This window comes from Danio rerio, chromosome 11 (genome assembly GCF_049306965.1).
Source record: "Danio rerio strain Tuebingen ecotype United States chromosome 11, GRCz12tu, whole genome shotgun sequence".
Lineage (NCBI taxonomy): Eukaryota > Metazoa > Chordata > Actinopteri > Cypriniformes > Danionidae > Danio > Danio rerio.
Window position 1 is genome coordinate 9,872,481 of NC_133186.1, and position 23,468 is coordinate 9,895,948.

The 23,468-nt window shown below is 36.9% G+C and overlaps 1 protein-coding gene across 1 annotated transcript in view; it reads right to left on the minus strand.

Moving 5' to 3' along the window:
- naaladl2 (N-acetylated alpha-linked acidic dipeptidase like 2) overlaps positions 1-23,468 on the minus strand; it is a 635,527-nt gene that overhangs the window by 611,160 nt on the left and 899 nt on the right. The window contains exon 3 of the mRNA XM_073916359.1: positions 15,843-15,992. The gene's annotated coding sequence lies outside the window, so the exon portion shown is untranslated. The remainder of the gene's footprint in view (positions 1-15,842; positions 15,993-23,468) is intronic.

A 23,468-nucleotide genomic window follows, 5' to 3' on the forward strand; every position in this document is an offset into this window, starting at 1 on the left:
CTAAAAGGGAGCTAAATGAAGTGACGACCTAATAAAAAATACTGGACTCTGCAGTTCTCATGTTATATCAGGTAAGTTCACGCTATGCTGAATCATACACATCAATCATTTTTGATTGCAGTAATGATTTCAGCAAAAACAGTTACATATGGTTAATTAAACGGTGGACACAGAATGCTAAGAATGAAACGTGAAAGTGTAAGTTATTAAGGTAAAGTTGATTTTATATTCACACATTCATTCAGTGACAACTTGTGACATGATCCCTATATTGGAATATTCGGTCTCAAATAACCTGTAAGCGTGACTTGAAAACAACATTAACACTGTTTATCTGACTGTGAACAATGTTGTACTTTGATAGTCATTGGCTGCTAATATGATCTCGCTATTTAGATTTTGCAAATATATCTTTTATGAAATTATATTATTAAGGAGAAAGTCTGAATGTGTGAACATAAAACCAACTTTACCTCTATGTGTAAGTTCACAAACCCTGCCGTACAGGTGTAGTTCTCTGTCAGAATGCAGTCGTTTTGCTTTGTTGATGATTACCCAGGCATTGTACAGTTCCGTCTACTTTCCTTGTCTTTGGCTAAGCAGAACCTTGGTTTTTAGCACTAAAGTGTTGAATCTGGTAATTATGGAACATTATTTCTTGCACGTGACCACACTCTTGTAAAATCACTTGGAGCTTCAATGGTATTGTATATTTGGGGCTGGAAGCTTGGCCATTTCGTCTTATCCAATATTTATTGGGAGGGTGCTATCGCAAATGGACCTGTTAGACGAACGCCGCTCACTTTAACGTTAATTTTGCTGAATCACTGTGCTTATCACTGCTGGGTGACAAGCTGTTATAATACGCTGAAAGCATTATGTAAATAATAAGTATAATATGTAATCAATTGAACTTATTTCTAAGACAACAACAAACTCTGTACCGCATCGGATGTCATTCCCTTGCTGTAAATGCTAGCGCTCCTGTTTTTTTTTTCTTCCACCTCCCTGTGCACGCATCCTAAACGTTTACAAACATGGTAATTGGTCTATAGTTCCATAGTATCTGTTTTTCCTACTACGGATGTCAATAGTTTTAGGTTTTCAGCTCTCAATACTGTACATCTTCCCTCTGTGTTCAATAAAAGAAAGAAACCATAGGAAAGGTTTAAAATCCCTTAATAGTGAGTAAACAGTGAGTGCATTTTAGGAGTAAACTACTCTATCAAATGTAAACCCTTAAGTTGTGCATTTCAACCAATCAAATATTTATTTTATGCTACAAAAAACAACATTCTTCAATCCATAGAGCGAGTGTAAAACTGTGATTTTTATATGAAGTAGAACCATCTCACTTTCATCAAAGTCAAATGCGCAACGTCTATTTGAAAGGCTCTCATAAAAGCATTCATTTCATCTCTAGACAGGATTCACAATATGTCACACTTGACGATTTGTCAAAGGTTGGAGAACATTGGGAGGTTTCTCAGAGCAGTCGCACTCGAAGACGCAGCCTTTTCTCGTTCAGCTCGACCTTAACAAGGTGAGCAGAAAAACCTCCACACGGGTGCTTTACAGCCTCTGTGTCATTTCATCTGTCAGGCCGCACAAGATCACAACACAATAAACTTGTCAACTTTCCAGAAATTACTGCAACCAAACTCATTCCCTCTCACTCAGTGAAAGAGCGGGTGACATTGGGTCTTTTATAAGACCATGTGGAGGTCAGAGAATCTACTGCGTCTACGTGTGGAATTAAGGCTCCCGGTGGCTCCTGATTTATGGCTGGAGGGGCCCAAGGTTCTAGTTAAACTGCTGATTAAGGTGGCTTGAGAAAAGACTGATTGAAATGCGTAATGATTACGCTCGCTACGCAACCTGTCATAATTCCTGCCTTCAGAAGATGCACTGACACCTCCTAGAACAATTATTTACTGATTGCAATTAAGAGCAAGGTAATGTGCTGTAAAATGATCTGTATCTGGTCGTTTGATGCTTTGTGGGAGTAGAGAGCAGATTTATTAGGTTTGAAAGTATGAGTTTCAGGTTGGTTGTTGGATGTGCACATCATAATTAGGTTTTGTCAACATGCCCACAGATTTACATCAATCTGCCAAAGTTAAAAGATGCAGTAAGCTTGACACCCAGTGGCTGAACTAGCTATGCTACTGAAAGCAGAACTGATAGTTCACCTAAGATCTTTTTTTCCTTCTCTTTCGTCAATTGGTGAAGTTTGTTCCTCACCGCTGTCGCCATTGGCTTGCATAGTTCAGGACTTGTGGAGATGCGCATCAATGGACTTGCTGTTAAGTGCTTGGACTCTCAGCAGTGAAAATTAAACCACACTGAACCAAACTGAACTTAAGCTCTGAAAACTGAATTGACACAGTTTCAATCTACTATAATATTCTATGTTAAGCTGCTTTGACAGAGTCTAGATTGTAAAAGCGTTTTAGAAATAAAGATGAATTGAATTAATCTTGAAAATAAAATAAACCTAAAAATTGAACTTTAGAAAAGTAGCTTTTAGCAGTAGTTCTACCAGGACCTAATGCCATGTCACTCATCACAATTAGTTTCAACCAATAGCCACGAGACACAATGAATACCTAATACCACGTCAATCACCACAATTGGTTCCAACCAATAGCCAAGAGACACAAGGAAGATTTAAGCAGTCCTTTCATTTCATTCATTTGGTTGCAGGTATCAACAAAGACGTTCACCCACCATCCTCCCCGACACCCCCAGGTTCCTCGACAGTTATAGATGAATCTAAAAGCTTCCAAATCAAGCTAAGGATGGGGCTTCCACCAAAGAAATCATATGTTTTATTAAATGATACTTTCTTTTAAATAGTACTCATCAATAAACGTAATGCATTATCATAATTATCTCCCTGGTCTTTCTGGTAGAGCTGTGACAAGCCAACACATATCAGTGATTCAACATGTATGATGGACACAAATTAGAATGAGGTGACACAAAAAAAACGTACATACTTACTTAAGGCTTACTTGACTGAACTAAACTTAAACTATGAAAACTGACAGAGTTTCAATCTATTATAATCTTCTATGTTAAGCTGCTTTGACACAGTCTAGATTGTAAAGGCGTTTAGAAATAAAGATTAATTGAACTGAATTAATCTTGTAAATAAAAATAATACCTACAAACTGAACTTCAGAAATGTAGCTTTTAGCTGTATTTCTACCAGGACCAAATGCCATGTCAATCATCACAATTAGTTCAAACCAATAGCCACGACACACAAGGAAGATATAAGCTGTCCTTTCATTTAATTCATTTGGTTGCAGGTATCAACAGACGTTCACCCACCATCCCCCCCACCACCCCCAGGTTGGCCCTGTCCAGGGACGAACGCTCCACCCCTGCTTTCGTCCTCGGCAGTCATAGCTGGATCTGAAAGCTTACAAATCAATTCGGAAGTGTTATTGCAGAGCAACACAAACAGCACGCAGAAGTATAAATGCACGACTATGCACAAGGCAGACGCTATGGGCCACACTGATCACTCGAAGCAGAAGTAGAGTTCAGCCTTTATTTACTACTACTACTACTAATAATAATAATAATAAAAATAATAATAATAATAATAATAATAATAATAATAATAATAATACATGATCTAGCCCAGGGGTGGGCAAACTCGGTCCTGGAGGGCCGGTGTCCTGCACAGTGTAGCTCCAACCCTAATCAAACACACCTGCTTATAGATTTCTTGGGATCTTAAAGACAATGATTAGCATGTTCAGGTGTGTTTGACTACTGTTGGAACAAAACTCTGCAGGGACATCGGCCCTCTAGGATCAAGTTTGCCCATCCCTGATCTCGCCCTTTTGTTAACTTCTCTGAGATCTGAAACCTACTGTTTAAACAGCAAAACAACAGCCAGTTTGAATGTAATCCAAATATAATAAAAACTAATTATACAAACGTTTTTGCCGTAAGAACTTTTCTTGACACAAGAAGTTTTCCTTTTTATTAGCCACACTTAAATGTAGCCAATGCTTTCAAATAGTTACCGTCCATTAAAGCTTGGCTCTGTGCAAGTTATACAAATATGTGTTCGTATGTTTCCAAATTTTCTAACTGCACCATAAAGCTTTTATTCACTCATATTCCCTTTGCCCTCCATCTGTCTCCATTAATATAAATATTTCCTATAATAAGTCCAGGCCTGTCAGGAGTTGAGAACAAAACATTGGCTTTCATGGGGAGAAAATTGCTGAAGTATCAGCATGAGGCTTGTGCTCAAGCATCAGGGTTTGATGCATCACACTGTTTTATTCACAGCTTAGCCTCAAACGGCCATTTCCCATCAGCCCATGTGCTATAATCCCAGATCAGCTCAATGATATCACAGTATTAGCAAAGACAAACAGGTAGGAAGATCACTCTTGATTAATCAAATATATCTAGTATAATGAAGCAAAATCTATCTATCTATCTATCTATCTATCTATCTATCTATCTATCTATCTATCTATCTATCTATCTATCTATCTATCTATCTATCTATCTATCTATCTATCTATCTATCTATCTATCTATCTATCTATCTCAATGGCTTTTGGATTCATTATTCCATAGAGAACTCAAAGGATTTGATGATCCTCTGCTTTGCAGTTTTTCTTCAGTTCTGTTTGGATGGTAAACATTTGTGGACAGCCGTTTTTAGGTTACTCCAGAGATTCTCAATTGGGTTTAAGTCAGGGCTCTGGCTGGGCCATTCAAAAACAGTCACAAAGTTGTTGTGAAGCCATTCGTTTGTTATTTTAGCTGTGTGCTTATGGGTCATTATCTTGTTGGAAAGTACACTTTCGGCCCAGTCTGAGGTCCTGAGCACTCTGGTAAAGGTTTCAAACAAGCATATCTCTATACTCATCTTCCCCTCAAATGCCACTAGTCATCCCATCCCAGCAGCTCAAAAAACACCCCCACAGCATGATGCTGCCAGAACCACGCTTCACTATTGGAACTGTATTGGACAGATGATGAGCAGTGCTTGGCTTGCTCCACGCATACAGCTTACAATTAATACCAAAAAGTTCTGTCTTGGTCTTATCAGACCAGAGACTTATCACCATCTTGGAGTTCCTCAGGTGTTTTTTTTTTTTTTTTTTTTTTTTTTTTTTAACAAACTCTATACACACTTTCTTGTGTAGGGCCACTTTGCCATAAAACCTTGACTGGTGAAGGGTTGCAGAGATGGTTGCCTTGACTTTCTAGAACTTTCTTCCATCTCCAAACTACATCTTTAGAGCTTAACCACAGTGATCTTTTTCTTTTTCTCTCTCACTAAGGCTCTTCTCCACCAATAGCTCATTTTGGCCAGCTAGAGAAGGGTTCTTGTCATCCCAAACATCTTCCATTTGAGGATTATGGGGGTCACTGTGCTCTTAGGAACCTTTTATGTGCAGCAAAAAATAAAAAAAAGAATAAGTAAATAAACAAGCAAATAAATAAATAAATATTAACAATAAATAAATAAATAATATACATATATATATATATATATATATATATATATATATATATATATATATATATATATATATATATATATATATATATATATATATATATATATATATATACACACACACAGGGCTTTACATTAACACCTGCCAAATGCGGGTAGATTTCAGACACTCCCACTAGCCACTTTGGCTGGTTGAAAATAATTTTCCCAGATAATAATTCTTAAAAGCAGGGTTCGACAATAAGGATGGTCCAATATGCATGCACAGGCGATCGAGAAGCAACACGACTGACAAAAATAATTGCGTTCGCAACTTCGCGCGAGCAAAGCAGGTGAATACCGATTGAGAGGATAATCACTCGCGCAGTTGAGGTGATGCGCGCGACTGTTTATAACGCGTGCCCGCTCCAGTTTCTTTTTGTGTAGCAACTGTGTCGTCTAGAAACACAACTGTTGCGATCGATTCTCTTTCAAATAGACTGAACAAAAAGGGAGGAACATGCACATACAGTCTTGCTGCTTTCAAGAGTTCCAGAGTTGACTTATTGTAAGCAGCGCCAGTTGCTTTCGGTTTAACCATTCTTTAACAAAGATAATTTATGGGTCTATCATTAACCATGGGTGTGTGATCATCCTTTCATTATCACACAGTATGTTTTTTTACCTGCTTTCTTTTGCATTAATATGGTTTAATAATAATTTTTTTACAATAACATTGCTTTAATGAGAGAATAACTCCCCATTTATGTGTAGTTAACTGGTGATCTGGGACCTTTAGCCAGGACATATGACTGTTCATATGTTTTGTTACATAAAAAGTATAGTGTTCAGCTATATTTTGCATGTTTTCACACATTTAAAATTTGTGGCTAAGAAATAATTAACTGTTTATTTATGGTGTGGTCAGAGATAAATTGGGTAAATCCTTCATTTTGGGTTTTGAAAATTATGAAAACTAATTGTAATATATGAAACCCTGACCCATTTGCTCATGATTATTGAGCAAGCTCATACACTACACACAAAAAGTTAAATGAATGAGGAGGCATCTAGAGATAACGCAAACTCTAAATCAAGTAATTTTAGCATGTCAAAGTCATATTTATATGTATAAAATATATTTTCCCAACAATAAAATTGTGGCTAGTGAAAATGGCGAGTGGCTAGTAATGTTGGAAAACTGATAGCCACAGTGGCTGGTGGTCAAGAAAGTTAATGTTAAGCCCTGTAATATATATATATATATATATATATATATATATATATATATATATATATATATATATATATATATATATATATATATAAAGCAGACAATTGTCAGTTATACTATCACTTTCTAGCTGATAGTGTTATAACCAGTAGGGATTTGCACATCGATGCTCAAGTATCGATATATCAATACTCAAAAGATTTTTACTAGGTATCGATACTTTTTTGTAGTATCAATATTTTAACTATATTTTAATAATTTCTGCATAACTAAATGGCGAGACTTGAGACGGAACTTGACGTGAGCGATCATGTGTCTTTCAGATAACTTACAGTAAACACATGCAAGTCGCACACTTCTGCATTAAGGAATGAGATGATGGAGACATAACGCAGCGTGTTGTGGTGCTCATCAGCCTAAAAAGCGTTGCACAAGCAATATTTGTGATAAGAAAGTCATACACAGCAACAAAACAAGCAGCCTTTATAAACACTTACAGACAACACACCCAGAAACTTATAAAGAAGCGGAACAAAAACAAGCTGCCCAGTGTTCCTCCACTCAGTCTCCCTCTGCCCGACATTAGACATTATAGGAGGCAAACCTCTCTCTCTCCCTCTCTTTCAATTCAATTCAGTTCAGTTCAATAACTGCTTTATGATAATAAATCAGGACTTTCTTTCTCTTCCGTTACTATTAGGGGATTGAGAATAAAGAAAGGATGTTTGTATATATCTGTGCAGTGTGTATATAGAGTATGTTTGTGCATGCTGCGTGTGTATATACAATATGAATGTGTGTGCGTGTATGTATATATATATCACCCAGACACACTACAGTTATTTATTTATATATATATATATATATATATATATATATATATATATATATATTTATATATATATATATATATATATATAGTTTTGTGTGTGTGTGTGTGTGTGTGTGTGTGTGTTTACATGTAATGATTTTTTTCTAAATTAACATTATTTTTAAAAACAATACATTAATATTTTAAATAATAAGTGGTATTGATATCGGTATCATTATCGCAAAAAATTTGAACAAAAGGTATCAATATCGTATCGAATTAAAAATGTTTGGTATTGCCCATCTCTAATAACCAGTGATACCAGAACATAATCTGGTACCTGATGGTAATTTCCATAACACACTTTTTCATTGGAAATAGGCTCATTTTATAACTCTCATAGAGTAAAATAGTTCAGTTTAACCATTTTTTCAATATCCATTCAACTCATCTCCAGGCCTGGTACAGGCACTTTTAGCTTAGCTTAGCAAAAATTACACCCGTTAGGATCTTTTAAGAAAAAAAAATGAACAAAAAGATTCAATAGTTTTCTAATTTAAAGCTTGACTTTTCTGTAATTACATTGTCTACTAAGACAAACAAAAATGGAAAAGTTGCTATATTTACTATTTATTTCTGGGGTCACCAACATGGTGCCCATGGGCACCAGGTAGCCCGCCAGGTTCACATGAGTTGCCCACGGGCCTGTTCTAAAAATAGCTCATATGAGTAAGCTGCATCTAATACTTTTATAGGTATTCTTTTTAAATCACACTTGCATTGGTTTAAATTTTAATTACTTTAAGTTATATTTAAAAAAAAAAAAAAAACTTTTAAAAACAATTTTAGACAAATGAAGTGTTGCATATTGATGTTTATCTAACTTGTTAAATCATTGTTGACAACTACTGTGAGAAATCATTAACATGATCAATGTCTTCACATAGATGAATATTATTAATTATTAATATTAACATATAATTAAAAGTAAATTAAGAAAAATGTGTTATTTAATAACTGGTAGCACTTCACATTAATCGGTACCCAAGAAGTAGCTCTCAGTTTCCAAAAGGTTAGTGACCCGTGATTTATTTGATGCGCATCTGTCAAAATGACTCTATGGTTGCAAGGCAAGTTCTCTGTGCAAAAAGGTGGTAAAGTTGGTTACTCTGACAGAAACTAGACTATTTCCAGGTGCTGCTTAATATCATTGCACCCGCTGCAGCAACCTAAGCCATATCAGCCTAGCCTGGTACGACAGCAACATGGCCACATCAGTCTAGAAAAAAACTCTTTTTCATTTACCGCTTGTCTTAGTTCAGCTTAACCTTAAGGAAGAGTGAGGTAAGATTGATTTTATGTAACGTTTTTTTTTTTTTTTTTTGACTGTTATTTGACAAATGATTGACAGTAATTTGCAGTAATATAAAATGCAAACCTTGTTTAAGGCTGTTTTAAAATGAAAATAAGGTATCATTAATGTGATTCATGTATTGAATGTGACAAGAAAAGCTGAGCATTTTCACCATATAAGACATGCAAATAAGAGAGTGTGCATACTGAAAAATACAATTTGCAAATAGTTTATAATAATTACTTTCCATTCAGATTATACCAAGAATTTACTTAACCGTTCTATTTCTTAATACTGTAATAAAACAAAATCTTTTCATGACATTTCCAAGCAATGCAATTATGATTAAATATGCCTATTTATGACACTGATTAAAAAAGTAAACTCTCTTTTAAATACATTAACCGTTTAAAAACTATTGAAAATATAAGAATCTTATTGAACTGCATGCACTTACTGTTTAAAAATGTATTCCTTCTGAAGAAATTACTTTAATGAGACATAATATGTCTAAAAACAGACACTGTAGACTTAAAAGTGTATGGCCTTGTATTTAAATCAATGTACTTACCACACATGATTTCCAGTAAACTCTGCATTAGAGACCTATCTCTTATTTTTGACAACAAAAAATGACACATTTTATTCTAAAATCACCATCACACTATTCACTTTGCTTTACCCCTTTGTCAAAAAAATTTGCTGGTGCAATATGCCAATGATAAATATGGTCTTCCTCCAAAAAAGCACAGGCTCACCTCAATAAACGTATTGCCCCAGTCAAGTGTAAATCATCTCTTATCCCCTCGCTGATACCTGATCTTTCAGCCCTCGGTCTTGAAATGTCTTTCAGAAAAGATTGCAGATAGGATGTCCAAGGAAGAGCTGTAACGGATGCCATCTGAGATTTAATTTATAGTGAGGGATGGAGCTTGTCTTGTTACCCCGTTTAATGGAAAACAATGAGTCTTCTAGTGGAGTCTCCAGGCTGACACATTGACCTGGATAGACCATTACGCCTTTTATTATCCTGAGAGCAGCTTCGTCTTCTTCTTCTTTTGGTGTCCTATGAATGAATGCGACAATCCAAGACAGATGTGACAAATATAAAAGACTTACAACACCTTCTTGGAACTTGGGCTGGAGATTTGAGAAAAGCGATGGCATTAGGTATTTATTGTACTGGTATGATGGGATGTCCTGCTCATTTTTTCAATTAGATCACCTTTATCTGGCACTAAATTGTTTGACATCAATGTTATCATCACTACATCTAACTTTTACTAACTACAAAAGAAAAACGTATCTGTTTTTGGTATACTTTAAAAAAATAACCACACTGTAAATGTGAATTTTAACAGAAATCATCCACAGCTCATGTTTAGTGTTATTTATGCTTTCCCATTGTATTTTGTGACACTGATCTCTGTTCTGATGACTTTTTATGCTAGATAAAACACATTTTAATTAATTCCATGGACTGTTGAAAATCTTGATTCTGATTGGCTGGAAGATGTGAAATAATGTTTTGTGAGGCACATGCATAGATATATACATTAGATGTCGCCTTCCTTGTTGTTGTCTATTGGAAGGAATGCATCAATAGAGCCGGCATTTTGGAACAGGGTAGCGCTCCTTTGAAATTAATGCGGGACCAGGGTACAATGGAGGACTGTGGCCATCCAAAGCCAGAGATATATACATATACACATATATCTTTTATCGGGAGTTTTCCTGGATGTTAGAATGCAATTTTATTTTTTTTTAATTACGAAAACTTTAATTTTACATCACTTTTCTACAATGATGGATGAGTGATCGCACTGGCATTCCTGACAAAAAGCTTGTGTTTGTGTGTACAGAAATATACTATCCACCCTCCATGTTAAATTTGATCTAATCCGTGTCCTAAAACACACCTCCTCTCCTGCTTTCACTTCTCATACTGACGGAGGGAGCGATTCACTTGTGAATGAATCCCCCGTTATGAACGACTCATTCACTAGCCGACAATAATACAAGTTTCTGGCACCGCAGCATCTCGTTGTCATATTTCTTTTGCATTGTTTGCTGATTTTATTTAACAAAACTAGCATAAGCCGAGTATTTAGTGCGAGTTGGAGCTACTTTGCCTTATGGTGAAGCAGTAAGTGACTGTATTATCATCAATTACGTAACCTGTTGAACACAAAAGTTCATGACACACAAAAACGTAAAAAACTTGACCTTACCTATGCAATGTTCTGCCTTTGTGCTTTGTTTTCTTTGTTTGCTCGTTACTACACCTGTAGACAGCGCTAAAGTCCCGCATCTTCACGTAATAACACTGTCTTGACTAGTGCGGTTGAATGACACTTGTTCTGGGAGCACTGTACCAATGTGGCGGCGCTATTGACGCATGCTCAGGGTCCCTATGCGATATCTAGTGTATATATCTATAAAGCACATGTAGTTCCAGTTAGTTTTATCATTGTTTTAAATAAATGAGAAACCCTCAGACATTAGTAGCATCCATGGTAACTCAGTGACAGTTATCCGAGCCCTCATTCCTGTTCTTGAGGACATGGATGTGTGGTTCAGCATCAGCAGGAGCCAATGGAGATCAACCAACTTAGAAATATGTTCATTAAGAGCTATTGGATAACATCACACATGGTTTGAGAGCGCTATCTCTCTCTCTCTTTCTCAATTAGAATGGGGCCTATCTAACATGTCTTAGGCCCAGTTTACTCTTATCCGTTTTAGTTTTAAACTCCCTTTTAGAATGAAAACGATCCGCATCCACACTAGTTTCTAAACTACTCTTCGTCTACATTACACCGCTGAAAACGCACATCACGTGACCACACACTCACACACTCTTGCGCTGCACCATATCTACCCAGATGAGAGCTGTGCTCGAACTGTTCATCAATGATCTACCGCTAGATCTGATCTCACCATATTTGTTAAAGGTGAGATTTAATTAATCTTGTTGTCTAAATATCTAACGACATATTACCTGACTTTGGTCTTTTGAATCTATTACTTGTTCTCAGGTAACATGTTTTGACTGAGGTCAAAGATAAGTTAGGTTAATATATTAATCAATGTAACCGTGTACAAACAACCGTGTAAACCGTGTAAACTGTGTGATTCTGCACATTTGACTGATTGCTTGCCTTTATTTACTATATCATTTAAATTGATACGTTATACTTTTATACTGGCCACTATTAATTATTAAAACTGAAATTCAGTAAAAAAGACAGGGTATGTTTTGTATTTTCAATAAAAACTAAAGGAGGCAGTTATGTTATAAGCTCTGTTTAGTAATAAATATGCATGAAGATGATGGTCATATAAATATATAGCTGCACGATGCCTCAACATTTTTGGTGTCTGTTAACTTGCTAATATCAAAATAAAAATAGGCAGTTCCCTAAATTATGTTTAGAGAGTGAAACAACGTAGCCAGGGTGATTTGAATGAGGTTATAAAGTACACTGTTGCCTTTGAAGATTTACCCGACGTTTGTTTTCCATATCAAACTTGCTAAGTCTGAACTTAGACGGAGAGCAAGACTATGTGTAGGTTACTTAATACTGAGGAAAAAACCCCAATCAGATAGGCGAATGTCTGCAGATGTCTATCTGAGACATAGCAGGAGCTTTTTAGAATGAAAACAGCCTCTTCAGCATTTCCAAAACGCTCCTTTTGGCATAACCATAGCAAAACATATGCATTTTAAAACGAAAACGTATGAGTTTAAACGGGGCCTTAGGGTCAGGACACACCAAGCTGACCTAAACAACTAGCAGCAATGAATGAAATCCAACTGTGACATCGGCTTGCGTTGGATTAAAGCTGCTCGAACACACCTAAAGAACGAAAGCCGACCGAAATGAAAACCATGTTCTGCACCTGTGCAAAAGAACATGGGTTTCTTATCTGTGGGGGCAGTAGTATGTTTTCTTGTTCCAAAAAAAGAAACCAAACTTCCGATGTGCACAGGAAAAGCATAAACTTTGCAAAAAAGTGTGAACTTTGCTTAAGCAAAGAAGCATTTAGTACCATTTAATTCGCTCCTGCAAAAATGTCTGAAAATCTTACGATCCACATTGTTTGCCATTATTTAAAAAATGTAGCAAAGTTATAGTCTGCCTCTTTATGACCCTTCTTGACTTAAATCGTTTACTTGCTATGTCACTTCACTACATCACACCCGCACTCTGATATGTTGCAGAATAACCAGTAAGGTGCTCTCTTCAGCCGATGGTCCAATTCTACATCCTGAATCGGCAGAAGCTCTGATCAAGCTCTGACGATAACCCAGTGACAATTGATGTGTGGAACACACTAAACCTACTAGCCAGAGACACAAACCAATGAAGCAGAACGACTGACAGTCAGCTTGGTGTGTCCTGGCCCATAATGGAAATTTTCACCCCAAATTTTTAATTACCTATAATTTAAACACCCTCAAGCTTTCCTCTGTATATGTGACTTTTTCACAGTTGGAGTAGATTACAATAGTATTCTGGCTCTTCCATGCTCTATAATGGTGTGGGACAGTGGTTTCAAAAGCAAAGACACCACTATGGGATGAGAACAACCCAAGCTCATTCTGAAAACGTAGTCCCGCGGACGTTTCTGGAAACAGCAGAATACGTCCCGGGGGGTACGTACGACTGCATTTATTATTTTTTTTAAGCGAACGCTGCAGGGCGGTGTGACGCTGTTCCCTTTCACGCTTGCCTTACCTCCTTGTGAAGGGCTTCCCCGCTGCAACCCGTTTGTCCACTCAGCTCAGCTTGTATGTCGGCAGGCTCGAGATGCAGAGAGGAGTCGACCACGGCGTCCGGTTTCGAGTCCGGGGAAGAGCTGTTCCAGCAATCAGGTAAGACAAAAACAGAATCCCAAAAATTAAGTGAATGAGTTTCGTAACAGGGCGAGAACGCGGCGAAATCTGAAAACCCGGTTGAAAAAAATCAAATCAAATCAGGACTTTTATTTTTTGGACGGCTTTTGTAAACTGTTGCTATGGTTTAGGGAAGCGAGCGGGCGGGCGGGTCGATCGGTAAAATTGGTTGGGTTCAGGGAAGGAGGAGGGCGAGTCGGCCAATTGGCCGGTCGCGCAGTCAATCATACGGTCAGTCGGACAGCGGCCTCCGACGGGACGTATTCCGCGGAAAAAGTCTCCAGAAAACGTCCGCGGGACTACGTTTCCACAATGAGCCTGGGTTGTACGAGAAGCCGATGAAGAACAAGAAATCCAGTTGGCTTGGTGTTTAAGCCATGTGTCATACGTCATACATGTCAGTCACATATAACGTGTATTCGGCTGCCACTGGAAGTTGGTGATTGTAATTTATCATTTGAAAAATTGAAATATTTATCTTACACATCGATCTGCATGGAAGAGCCATGTAAAAAAGTCATGTAAGAAAAAAAAGTCATACAGACAGAGGGTTAAAGGCGAGTAAATTATGGGGTTATTTTCATTTTTGGGAGAACTATTCTCTTAAATGACTAAATTAACTGCAACTTTTCATCAAAACTTACTAGTTTTAACTTGTCTTGGCGGGCGAAGCAGTGGTGCAGTAGGTAGTGCTGTCGCCTCATAGCAAGAAGGTCGCTGGGTTGCTGGTTCGAGCCTTGGCTCAGTTAGCGTTTCTGTGTGGAGTTTGCATGTTCTCCCTGCGTTCGTGTGAGTTTCCTCCGGGTGCTCCGGTTTCCCCCACAGTCCAAAGACATGCGGTACAGGTGAATTGGGTAGGCTAAATTGTCCGTAGTGTATGAGTGTGTGTGTGAATGTGTGTGAATGTGGATGTTTCCCAGGTATGGGTTGTGGCTGGAGGGGCATCCACTGTGTAAGAACTTGCTGGATAAGTTGGCGGTTCATTCCGCTGTGGCAACCCCGAAATAATAAAGGGACTAAGCCGACAAGAAAATGAATGAATGAACTTGTCTTTGCAAATGACCATGGACGAAGCACAAGATAGTCATTGTTTTCTGTGAGTTAAAGGTTTCGCATTGTACATTTAAAATCCTTTAACTCTCCATAATCCAACACTTAGCAAACCATGATTAATCACTATTCATAACTTACATCACTACTTTCCACACCCACTGTATGTTGATCCTGAAACAACATTCTAATCAGCCAATCATAAATAAGAGGTATACGTTTACCGATTAGGTTTATGCATTTCTACATGATTGCCATCCAACTATTATTCCTCTCTGGTTTTGGGAATAATTAACAGTTATAGTTGGGTTTATGGGTAGGGAAAACGTATAGATTACATTTTCGAACAAAAATGATGTTTCAGGATCAACATCGACGTTAATTCAGGACCGCATTGGACTTGGCAAAATCATGATATGCATTTTCAAGACATGTACATTTGAATTATACTGAACTGTAATTAAGTCCACCCTAAACCATGCCATCAATCATGAACTTGACCATAAATATATTTCACCTCAATAGCATCAAAAGTGTTTTGAAATGTTATAAACCCATTTTATTCATTTGTGTAAAATTATTTGTTAAAAACTGAGCATTATACAGAAAATAACACATTTAAAAATTAAACTAATCAGCAGCATGCTGTAGGTATTGATATTAATTAAATTGTAGCATGTATCAGTATTGGTATTGTATCACATACGGAAAGAAAGAAAGAAAGAAAGAAAGAAAGAAAGAAAGAAAGAAATATTTATTTCACTTATCCGTAGTAACACTTAAAGATACAAAGAAACAAAAAGAATGACAAATTTCACTCATCCCTGGTAACGATTAAAGATACCGAGCAACAAAGAGAATGAAAAATGCATGGAAAAGAGGAGCAAGTGAGACATTTCCATTTGGAAACACATCCTGACGGAAGCGGTCCATCATGTAGTGCGGCAGAGAAGAGACGTACAGTAATAACGTGCTCGAGGGGAGAAAGAGAGCAATGGTGGATTTTACCTGACAACGCAGTCCCCTGCAGGAGAAAAGATGACATCCGCTATCTGAATATCTGACGGGACGTCCAATCACCTGCTGCTCTCAAATTACACCCCTGAAGACTGGCACATCCAGCTGATGAAATAAAGCTCCATCCTTCTAATTCACTCCCTGTGTAGAGTGTGTAAATGAATAAAGCAATGTAAGACAATGCAAGTGAAGAGGGAAACATATTTACAGTTGATGTCAGAATTATTAGCCCCCTTATTAACTTTTTTTCTTTTTTAAATATTTCCCAAATTATATTTAACAGAGCAAAGAAATTTTCACAGGATGTCTGATTATATTTTTTTTATTCTTCTGGAGAAAGTCTTATTTGTTTTATTTTGGCTAGAATAAAGGCCGTTTTTATTAAAAATAAAATAAAATAAATAAATACAAAAAAACATTTTAAGGTCAATTTTAGCCTCTTTAAGCTATATATTTTTTTCTCAATAGTCTATAGAACAAACCATTGTTATACAATAAGTTGTCTAATTACGCTAGCCTGCCTAGTTAACCTAATTAACCTTGTTAAGCCTTTAAATGTCACTAAGCTGTATAGAAGTGTCTTGATAAATATATTTGTATTATGCAAATAAAGCATTGTTTAATGAACTATGCACTAATTGACATACATTTCTAGCACAAAAAAACATGCACATTGGATAATACTGCATTATTAATATTATTATTATTGTTATTATTATTAATATTTTACGTTTTGTGAATATCTTATTAACTGTGCATTTATGGAAATGTTAAGTGAGTACAGCCATCTATTTTTGCAACCTTATATGATTCCAATCCATGTTCGTTTCCTTAAATTAGTAATAATTATCCTTTTCTGTGTGCTATATTTGATCTGAGAGCCGGAGGTAAGTCTGTTCCTTTGACGTCAGAATATGTGGATGTAGATCATGATTCATATGGAAAACATTTTAATGGCCTCTTTTAAAATGTTTTCTTTTATTCATTTGGAAGCTTAATATTCTGTGTGGATGTTCAAGTTTAATGCCAAGGTTATCTTGAATGCAAAAAAAAAAAAAAAAAAAATATATATATATATATATATATATATATATTTATATATATATATATATATAATTTCCAGTGATGGGTTGCAGCTAAAAGGGCATCCACTGCGTAAAAAATACGCTGGATAAGTTGGCAATTCATTCTGCTGTGGAGACAAGATTGATAAAGCGACTATGCCAAAATGAAAATTAATGAATAATAATAATAATAATAATAATAATAATAATAATAATAGCACTTTGTTGTTGTTGTGTCTTGTCTAATATGTTTTATTAACACTTATATTTCATTTTTCATTTATTCTAGATTTATTTAAGCTTAATTTAACAAAAAAATTATAATAATGAATTTACTGTAAATACTTTAAAGTCATTACATAGTGCTACTGAAAGTTTGCTGAGGCCCCCTAGTGGACCTCGGGCCCTTGATTTTATGCGGTCAGATGTATACTCTACACAGACATACAAACAGGCAAAGAATAAGCTAGCGTATATTTTTAAACAAAATAAAAACTCATAAATAAATTAAATTGCATACATTTTGTGATTTTTTTTTAATAAAAAAAATCTAATCAAGAATATGTTTTTTGGATATTAAAATAGGTTACTGTGATTTTTTTAAATTTTTTTAACACACAAACAGCTTAAATTTGATAAGTATTGTATAAATGTAAAAAAAAAGAAAATAAATGAATTAATAAATGGCTTTAAACTGTTTGAATTAATAAATGAATGAATTATGATAATAATAATTATTATTAACAACAACAACAACAACAACAACAATACTTATCATTATTATTATTATTATTATTATTATCATTGTCTGATTCACCAGAGATCTAATCCTGGCAGATCGCTTGTAAAAACACATACTGCTAAAGAACTACAAATCCGCCGTAACATGGACTACAGATCCAGTCATGCACCACACACTCAGACCTGTTCCAGTAGTTGGCTGATTGCTAATACAACTGAAGCTGTTCAGAATTGATGACATGGACATTAAAAGCAGCACAGACACACACACACACACACGCACACACTAGTGGCTGAGTCTTGATATACTGATTGTGAACATTACAGCATGCCTTCCCTGCCTTGCCCTCCGTGTTTTGTTTTGTTTGTTTATTCCTGTCTGCTGCCTGCCTTTTTGATCATCCGCCTGTTTAATAAACCTGCCCCAGTGTTGATCATTTTATGATCATTTTATTTAATAAACCAACGTTTGGATCCACAATTTCTTTGTCAACGTCCATCATATTACATTAATAATAATAATAAAATTAACAATAATAATAATAATTATTATTATTACCATTATTATTATAATAATTATAATAATAATAATACTAATAACTAGAAAAGTAAACTTTATGGTGGCTTGAGAAAGTCTAAACGTTTAAAATCGTTTTAAAGTTTAAATGATTGAAGTAGTTAGTTTAAAACTAACTAAAGAACTAAGTTTAAAAACTAAGTTGTAAAACTAACTTTAAAACTAAGTTATACTGTAACTACATATAGGTTAGCACGTTTCTAGTATGGATTTGCATGTTTCTTACAAGACAGTTGATCTTGATCTGGGTGTTCTGAGTGGTGCTCTGTGGTTGTCAAGGCATTGCTTCTCAGTTGCTTGGCTGTTATAAGAGGTTGTTAAGGCGTTGCTAGGCAGTTGTTAAGGTTTTCTGAGTGGTGGCTAAGGTGTTGCTAGGTGGTTGCTAAAGTGTTCTGGGTCGTTGCAAAGGCATTGGTAGGTGGTTGTTAAGGTATTCTAAGTGGTGGCTAAGGTGTTGCTAGGTGGTTGATAAGATGTTCTGGGTTGTTGCCAAGGTGTTGCCAGGTGGTTGCTAAGGCGTTGCTAGGCAGCTTCTAAGTAGTTGTTAGGCAGTTGCTAGGGTGTTCTGAGTGGTTGCTAGGCAGTTGCTAAGGCATTGCTAGGTGGTTGCTAGGCAGTAGCTAAGGCGTTCTAGGTCGCTGCTAAGATGTTGCTAGGTGGTTGCCATGGTGTTCTAAGGGGATGCTAGGTGGCTGCTAAGGCATTGATAGGTGGTTGCTAATGCGAAACCGAAACCACCAGCACACTCTGTTTCTGTAGCGAGAGCTTTCCGTCACGTGAACATCCGGAAAGCTACGCACCCAGATGGTATTCCTGGATGTGTACTTAAAGCATGCACACACCAGCTAGTGGGATTTTTCACAGACATCTTTAACCTCTTGCTCTCTCAGTCTGTGGTTCCCACACGCTTTAAGACAGCTACTATTGTGCCCATACCAAAATCAGCAAAAACTACATGCTTGAATGACTGCCGTCCGATTGCTCTGACACCCATCTTCAGCAAGTGCTTTGAGAAGCTGATTAAAAAGCACATCTGCTCTGTACTGCCTGCTCACACTGACCCTTTGCAATTTGCATACAGGAATAACCGCTCTACTGATGATGCAATTGCTTTCACCTTGCACACTGCTCTGTCTCACCTGGAAACCAAAAACACATATGTGAGAATGCTGTTTGTGGACTACAGCTCAGCATTCAACACCGTAGTGCCTGCCAAGCTGGGGGTGAAGCTCCAGGCTCTAGGTCTTCACAGCTCATTGTGCAACTGGATCCTGGACTTCCTGTCAAGCAGACGCCAGGTGGTCAGAATGAACCACATTACATCATCCACACTTATCCTCAACACTGGTGCTCCACAGGGCTGTGTTCTCAGCCCACTCCTGTACTCCCTGTACACACATGACTGTACAGTCAAACACAGCTCCAATGTCATAGTTAAATTTGCTGATGAAACAAAGGTAGTGGGCCTTATCACCAATAATGATGAGACGGCCTACAGAGAGGAGGTGCACACTCTGATGCAGTGGTGTGAGGAAAACCACCTCTCACTCAACATCCGCAAAACCAAGGAGCTGGTGGTGGATTTAAGGAGAGAGAAGAGAGAACACACCCCCATCACTATCAACTGGACACCAGTGGAGAGAGTCAGCACTTTCAAGTTTCTTGGAGTACACATCCCTGAGGATTTGACTGCCTACACAGATGCAGTGCTGAGGAGGGCACAACAACGTCTCTGCTTCCTTGGGCATCTCGGGGGATTTGGAATGAACCCCCACATCCTTCACATTTTTCCGTTCTACCCCCGCACTGTGGAGAGCATCCTGTCTGGCTGTATCACCACCTGGTATGGAAATAGCACCAGCAGCAATCGCAAAGGCCTACATAGGATTGTGCGAACTGCTGGACGCGTAGTAGGAGGGGAGCTTCCCTCCCTGCAGGACATCTACTCCAGGCTGTCCATGAGGAAAGCCAAGAAAATTATCAGTGAGTCCAGCCACCCAAGCCATAGACCAGTGGTCGCCAAACTTGTTCCTGGAGGGCCGGTGTCCTGCACATTTTAGTTCCAACCCTAATCAAACACACCTGAACAAGCTAATCAAGGTCTTGCTAGGTGTACTTGAAACATCCAGGCAGGTGTGTTGAGGCAAGTTGGAGCTAAACCCTGCAGGGACACTGGCCCTCCAGGACCGAGATAGGTGACCCCTGCCATAGACTTTTCTCTCTGTTACCCTCAGGCAGACGGTTCCGCAGCACCCTCACTGCACACCATCAATATGTAGCATGCACTGCACTTTAACCAATCCATACTTGAAACAATACTGCCTACAACTTTGTGGACGTCTTTTCATTGTAAATATCGCTGTCAATTTCACATTGTCGCGGTATTTGTACTGTCTGTATTTTGTACTGTTTGGAGCCAGCACCTAAGCTTTTCACTTATCATAGTACACGTGCTGCTGATGATGTGACAATAAAAGTGATTTGATTTGATGTGTTGCTAGGTAATTGGTAAGGTGTTCTGGGTAGTTGCGAGGCAGTTGCTAACATTCATTAGCATAGCCCTAGTATAAATTAGCATGTTGCTAGCATCTTCCTAGCATAAATTAGCATGTTGTTAGCATGGTTCTAGTATAAATTAGCATGTTGTTAGTATGTTTATAATATGAATTAGCATGATGCTACCATGTTTCTAGTATGGATTAGTATATTGGTAGCATGGATTGATATGTTGTTAATATGTTCAATGTAAAGTCAGTGGCAGTTTTTTTTTATAATGGAAGTCTTTGGGACAGTTGCTAGGTTGCTGTAAGTGGTTGCTAGGGTTTGGCTAGTAAGTTCATCAGTGAAGTAAGATCATCAGTGATTGGCAGATTGGTAGTCTGAGTTAAATGAGCCCAACCGTAAGTTTGTATGATAGATGTATGATGATATGATAGGTTGCAAAAGTTATAAAGTCACAAAGTTTAGTTCAATGTTGAGCCAATGAGACTTTTCTTGATTTTTCCAGGACAGTTTTCAGAAAACCGTAAGTCTGATCAATTGGAAAAGATATAGCAACTTAATTCAGTATAGTTTGGAGTTAGTTTGGTGGTTGTATGGCCAAGGAAGAAGAATGAATGAATGAATAAATGAACGAACGAACTAACAGACGAATGAACGAACTAATGAATGAAAGAATGATGCATTTGAGAGTGTGAAAAATCCATCTACATTCCATACCTATGTATTGAACTCTAAAGCGGCTTTCAGAAATCTTTAATGCTGTACAGTTTATGTGCCAATATGACCTTGAACTCACTGTAAAAAGCATTCTAACAATGTCTCATATTAAACTTTTAACCACTGTATTAAGCTGACTGTAACAATACGAAGGCTGAGAAGAAGGAAGAAAATGGGCATTTTGCCTACTGTGCTGTTTCTTTCATCTCAGAAGCAGCATTTGGTTTTCTGGCAGTAGAAGTAATGTGTAAACGTCATAACCGCCAGTGCTTATGTTCTCCTGCACCTCCAGAGCTCTCTTTGATCACCGAAAGCTGTCATGCTTGTGTTCTTAAGCAATTACAGATGAAAAGCAAAAAAAAAAAAAAAAAAATGTATATTGAATTTGCTTTAATTTCCTCACCTTGGTATCCAAAGTTGGAAATTACGACAAGCATGTAAATTATAATTAAATGTAACAAACCACAGACGAGCAGAGCCTCTTATGAATGATTCACAAGCACACAGTTGGCTTTTCTCCACTGAAGCCAGAGATACTTCACTGTACTCCACAATTACTGCTCATACTAATTATTATGGGTGACAAGCATGGCCTTTGAGTTTAGTTTTATATGCTTGTTATTCATTCACTATGGACATGAAAGATAATGTCTTATTAACAAACTGGGAAAAGGCTGCATGGACACTTAAAAAAATTCTAGTAGAAGAAGAAGAGATACTTATCAAATTCAATACAATATTTGTAAGTCAATGAATGAATCACAACAAAATAAAGAAAATTTGAGTCTATACATATAAACAAACGAAAAAAAAAGTTATTTGTATGCATTTCTTTCAGATCATAAAAAATAAAATAAAACAAATTTTGTTTAATTTTACTTAATTGTATTTAGGGCAAAAACAAAATTTAAACAGTTAATAAAATGAACACACAAACTAATAAACACACCATTAAATAAATAAATAAATAAATAAATAAATAAATAAATAAATAAATAAATAAACAAACAAACAAACAAATGAATGAATATAAGTGTTTGAGAATGCTTGAGAAACTGTTCTACTATAATAGTTGTTGATGAAAATAAATGATGTTCAACAAGATGTACTTGTGTTTACGGACTGTTTATTCAGTTAAACACAAATTTTTGAACTGTAGGCCTACACACTGTAAGCTTGAAACAGCGATTTTTGATCACCGTAATCCGACTGTAGTCATAACTGAACTAAACAGAAATGGAATTAAGACATGTAGAGTTTGCATACACTAGTGGCATCACTGAAGTAAACACCACATTCAAACTATCATGAAAGACTTTTTGCCATATTTTCCGACAAGATCCACACACACGGCTGTCAGTAAAGGACTGCGTGCACACGCGCACACACATTGCAAAACGCAGATGTTTTTTTCTTTCCATTTGGCGTGCGTTATTAAATTCCATAACACCAGACTTTACTCATTATTTGCTCTAATACCTGTTTGTCATGGGGCATGAATGAAATGTTTATGAGTTAAAGTGAAACTGCCGTATTGTAGTCATTGGGCTCTATTTTGACGATCCATGCGCAAATTGCAAAGCACAAAAGCAATAAGGGAGTGTCAGAATACACTTTCACTATTTTAAGGACGGAAAAATTCACTTTGCACCGTGGTGCATGGTCTAAAAAAGTTGAGCTTATTTTCTTAATCAGTTATAGGTGTGTTTTGAGAATTAACTAATCAGAGTCTCATCTCCCATTCCATAAGAGTAAGTTGCGTTGTGTCATACCGCATTTGCTATTTACATGACGGACTTTGAAAGAGGAAAAACTGTGCGTTACACTAGCAAGAAAACAGTTAAACAGAGCATCTGCAGCACGAGAATGAGAGATGCGCCTCCTCATTATTTACTTTTACTTTCACTCTCATGGATAGGGAAACTTCTTGTACGCACAGACATCCATTAGCCTATAAATAATTAATTTTGTTTGTTAAAGATTTGTTTCAAAACTACTTCTAAATTTAGTTCTAAA